At 39.4% G+C, this 5,590-nt stretch overlaps 1 pseudogene; it reads left to right on the forward strand.

The window, feature by feature from the left end:
* Positions 1-897: 897 nt before the first annotated feature.
* On the forward strand, positions 898-3,727 carry LOC108785572 (annotated as a pseudogene).
* The last annotated feature ends 1,863 nt before the right edge of the window (positions 3,728-5,590 follow it).

Below are 5,590 nucleotides of genomic sequence, written 5' to 3' on the forward strand. Positions count from 1 at the left end.
CACAAGGTAGGGATGGTGAGAGCACACCACTGTATTCCCTAATTACAGCAGAAAAAGTCATGTCCCTAGACTGTCTGTGCTGTCGGGCAGGCATGTGTAAATCTTTGCAGTAGATGGACAGAAAAACAAATCCTTTGGCAAGTAAAACAATTACATTATATATACATTTGTCTGGAGTTCAATTTTAAAGGAATGCTCCCCTTTTACAAATAAAAGTATATAAGGTATATATTTGCTACGTAAGCAAATGTATGCTTTAATGTTAATATGAAACGGCTAAATATACAAACGTTATTTTACAAAAAACATTGTTTACATTAGAAAGTCCTAGAAAATGATGGGTTTACTAAGGCAACATTAAGGCTGGGTTCACACCTGGGCGTAAGGAATATGCGCGTTTGCCGCACGTTTTGTGCCACGCGTTTTACTGCGATTTGCGGTAAAAGAAACGTGCAACAAACACGCGTTTCCGAGGGCTATCTGGCTGCATCCTAATAGACACGCACGGCAAATATGCCCCAAAGAAGCTCCTGTACTTCTTTGGGCGTAGGGGGTTTTACAGAGCGTTCCAACACGCTGTAAAACGCCCAGGTGGGAACCATGCCCATAGGCAATTATTGGTTTTCACATGTTGAGCGTTTTACAGCGCATAGGAACGCGCTGTAAAACGCCCAGGTGTGAACTAGGCCTTATACTTAGAAAGGAGCCATATGGGAAAGAGGGGAGGTTTATGAGTGTGACATGTCCCTGCTCTGTTGAATTCACTTGTTTGTGTAGATTTGAGCTTGAGCTGAGAAACTGTGAAAAATACCCTAATGCTTGAACTGCTAGCTGTAGACTTTCAAACACTTGGATTAAAGATCATGGTGGGTAGATTATCTTAATTACTGAAGCAACATGCCTCAGTATCCACAGAATGGAAGCATTGTAAGTTATGATTGAAATATTTCTGCAAGATATATTTGGGGTATACAGTATGTGCTCAAGGAAATTTGTTTGGTTGATGTTATTTAACACACTTTAATCTTATGCTAACTAGGTTGTTTTTTTTTATAAACTTCCTGACCAGTTGGGCCTCTGATGAAATTGGTGTTTTCAGAGTGGTGTTGACTGTACACAATGGAGCAGCTGTAGAGAGTTTTTGTCAATTGAAACCTGTATAGTTAATTAGATAGAGGAACATCAAAGGGATCGTCATGTCTGCCAATCAGAAATTCTTTCACTGTTAGAGAATGGCGAAAAACTTTATATGAATTCAGATGTTAAAAGTCTTTGGGGGAATCACAGACATACAGGTGAAACTCGAATAATTAGAATATCGTGCAAAGTTCATTTATTTCACTAATGCAATTTAAAAGGTGAAACTAATATATGAGATAGACTCATTACATGCAAAGCAAGATAATTCAAGCCGTGATTTGTCATAATTGTGGTGATTATGGCTTACAGCTCATGAAAACCCCAAGAACCCCAAATCCACAACCTCAAAAAAGTAGATTATTACATGCAATCAATAAAACAAGGATTGTACATAGAACAATATCGGACCTCTGAAAAGTACAAGCATGCATATGTACTCAGTACTTGGTTTGGGCACCTTTTGCAGAACTTACTGCAATTACTTTTGCACAATATTCTAATTATTCGAGTTTCACCTGTAAAGAGAGATGCATAGGTGCATATATAGATTGGACATACTGTATATTATGAAGTCTTTGTCATCTTAGGTCTAGATACACACAGAAAGGGACTCATAGGGCTTTTATTTTAATTTTATTATTCTATATTTTCTTTTGGACTTTTCCTGTTCATCTGTTTCTGGAATTCAATAAATGCTAAATTCTTTGGAAAAGAACTGAAGTTGCCTGGATATTTCCTGAAGATTGCATTTTACATATTCCTTTTCCAATCAACATGAACAAAAATTTTATATATATATTATATCTTGTAACAAGGACACTCCACTGTAGTCCAGGTAGGTCAAGGAAACACAGTTTATTGAAAGGGCAAACACAAAATAGCTTGAAACAGCAACATACGACAGTCTTTTAGCTTCGCTCGGTAGCTTTCCACAGCTTCAAGACACTCACGCTTGCTCACCCCTCGTGAGCCCTCACTCTGCTCTCTCTTAGCAGTCTGTCCGACAGGTCCCTGGGGTCACCGACCTTCCTGACCTCTCCCAGCCACCCCTGGCTGTTCCGTGTGCGTCCAGCACGCACCCGAGTTTGTCTGTGTGCTCCCTGCACGCACACACAACTCCAACACTCTCCAGGGTGGAGCTCTCCTGACTCACAGGTGGGGCCCTGAACACATCCCAGCACACTCTTCATGAAGGATGTACACAGGTGCACAATCAGGTGCTGGTCACTACCAAAGCATGGACCCAGGAATGGAGATTTCATCCCACCCAGAGCTCTAAGAAATCTCCTGGCTCCAGGATCCCAACTATGATCCAGACAACCTGGAAATAACTGAAAAGGCAGTTCTCTCCTGGTACACGTACTGTCTTCCTGGAGCCACTCAGCCCCTCTGGCTGAGAACCCTGGGTGACTTTGAGGCCACCTAACACCGTGGTATTGGCTTACACTGCCACAATATATACACCTTTTATCACTACATTTTGGTGCCGTGAAAGTGACCAGAAGGAGCATTAAGAATTGGACTAGAAGTCGGCGATGACAGCAGTCCTGTGAGGTGAATTGTGACAGAAGACTGATGAGGAGAACCATAAGAGAGTACTTGTGAGGACCCAGGAAAGAGGTTTTGAACTCCAGGACCTGGTAAATATGTTAAGCCTGTAAATCCAAGTAATTGGTAAGTATATCTTGTTCCTTATTCTTTAAATAGCACAAAGGCATTGGCTGTGTCTGGTGGTGACAATAGCACAAAGGGGAGAATGTTAATGAGTGGCTGTTAAATTATATAAAAAGCATAATGGATCTTCTGAAATTCCCCAGGAATATAAACAATTATGGGATTTGATCAAATGTTTTTGTCTGATAGTGTGGTGGCTAGGAAGATAAAAGAAAATAAATGTAAGGGTATCATTATCCAGAGGTTATTGTCTTGTTTTACAAAATTAATGGAGGTGGTTAAGGCAAGGGAAAAGCAAATTCTTGAGCAGGATCAGAAGCATGAGGTTATGGATAGAGAGTTTAATGAGAAAATATCAGGTCTCAGCTTACAAGCAATCACAAAAGGGGAATCACTGATCGAGAAAGCTAAATTATGTGATAATTTAACACAGGAGAATGAGGAATTATTAGTAAAAATAGAGGTTGTAGAGAAAGAGCTGGATACGTGTAAATATACTGCAAACATTGCTTTTGATAAACAAAAGTGAACTTCTAAAATTGAAATTGTAGGCCAAAGAGTATTAGCAAATATATATCCCGGGGATGAATTAAATGCAGCTCCCAGCATGCCAGCAGCTCCCACAACTACAACAACTGTATTAAACACTGACAATTCTAGTGAGGTTCAATTAGTCACTAAACAATTAAAACCACATGAGATGGAAGTCATTGTAAGAGAGATTGGACAGGTACCTCACTATGACATAAATCAGTTTCTGAAATGGTTTTGTGATTTGCAAATGGCATACAGCTTGAATACAGAAGACCTAGCTAGATTATTGCAAAATGTTTTAGGCAATACCAGTCCTCTCAGACTCCTTACGAACCATAAACAAAGGTATGTGAAAGGTCCAACGGTGGTGTCGTATTAATGCAGAATGCAGAGAAGCTAGAACACTAAGATGAAATCTAAATAGTATAATTTACTGAAGTCCCATATCAGAATAAACACTAACATTTTGGGGACATCGGGGTCACCTTTATTAAGGTGATAGACAAAGCAAAATCAACTAACATGGTGCTAGTATATATACACATACCAATAGCCAACACTGTATTTAATCATTTTTGCTGCCAATTTTGAATGGGGAAATGTAAGCTCTTTAACCAAGAACTGTTTTTTTTGTTCTATTAGTCATCTTAACGCATTCAAACTTGATGTAGAACTTTTTTTAATTTAAGAGACAACTCAAGTTAAAAAAATGTTTTCGCCACAAGTAGCACATAGTTACATTTTGAAAAGTGCATTCATTCCACCCAGACATTTTCCATCTATTGAGACTTTTATTAAACTGTCTCTAGGGATATCACACCATTTGCCAACCAAAGGGAAAAAGGTTCTATATACGTTTTTAAAGAGAAAGATGCCCTTACTAATTTAAAGGAAGATAAGAGAATCACACTCAAAACTGCGAAACTGAGACAAAATTCATCCCAGATTATGTATTAGCCAATATGCATATTAGCTCTGTGTATACTGAAACACCGTAGTTTGTAGACTTTATAACTTTCACGCAGTCTAAATAATATACACTTATTTGTTTTTAGTTTTTTTTTTTTTTCCAAATAAAGTTTTTTATTAAGTTACAAATATAGAAGACGTCTTCACATACATTTATACAAATACACAAGTGGTTGGGGTAAGTGCCAAGGGTACAAAACTGTAAAATACTTGTGACGGAGACAGGAGAAATAGCGGCAATGCCGCTCAGCTATTGAGACAACGGTAATACAAAAGATGACAACTACAGGGGACTGTTGTATTGTGTTGACAGGCAGGACAGCGTTTACATATTACAAGTATAGGGTCCAAACACAGGACACTGGCGTAAAGCCTTCCTCTACTCCGATATCAGTGGAAATGTCTCCACCACTATTTGACATGACGTGTTCTCAGCAAATGAAGCCCCCGGCTCCTTTCACAAAGGTGCCGGTGGTGTCCCAGCATGTAGAGATAGGTAATGCACTCTAATTAAAATGGTAGCCTATGATGTCCCCCTTCGGGGTATCCAAGCGTGTCAAACTGCTACACCCTGCTTAACAAACTGACAGGACAAGACAATGACGGAGGACAAAGGGATACATAGGGGAGATAGGTAGAGGGGGGGGAGGGATGAGTGAGAAAGCAGTTTTTAGTTTTTTTTTAACCAAAGAAATGTAGAAAAATTAATTTGGCCCACATTTATGAAGAAACAAGTTTTATTTGTAATGTTTTATAACAGAAAGTAAGGGGAATAGTTTTCATTCAAATGTTTGTCTTTTTTTCCTTTATTTAGTAAAAAATATCACCAAGGAAAGATCTAGATGTCTAAAAAAATTATATAACATTCATTTTACTACAGTGTTGCCTGATCAAGTAATTGTCAGTCAAAGTATCACAACACTGAAAACTGGCCTGGACCAGAAGGGGGGTTTAACACCCTTGTCTTCAATGATTTTGTTGCAAATCACTAATTCAAACAAAAAATGGAAGCCACTGGATCAGCATGGCAGTCAGATAATTCCAAAATAATGGTCATGGCAATGGAAGCCTACGTGTTTCTCTTAATATACCGTATATACTCGAGTATAAGCCGAGATTTTCAGCCCATTTTTTTGGGTGAAAAGTGCCCCCCTCGGCTTATACTCGAGTCAGCGCCAGCGCGCCATCTTACTTACCTCGCCGAGCGTCGTGTCATTGCTGCTCCGGTGTGCGGCGCTCCGAGCGGGGTCATCTGGCAGTCTCCGGGTCCTAA

The sequence above is a fragment of the Nanorana parkeri genome, unplaced genomic scaffold (genome assembly GCF_000935625.1).
Source record: "Nanorana parkeri isolate BGI_ZX_2015 unplaced genomic scaffold, ASM93562v1 scaffold168, whole genome shotgun sequence".
NCBI classification, from domain to species: Eukaryota; Metazoa; Chordata; class Amphibia; order Anura; family Dicroglossidae; genus Nanorana; species Nanorana parkeri.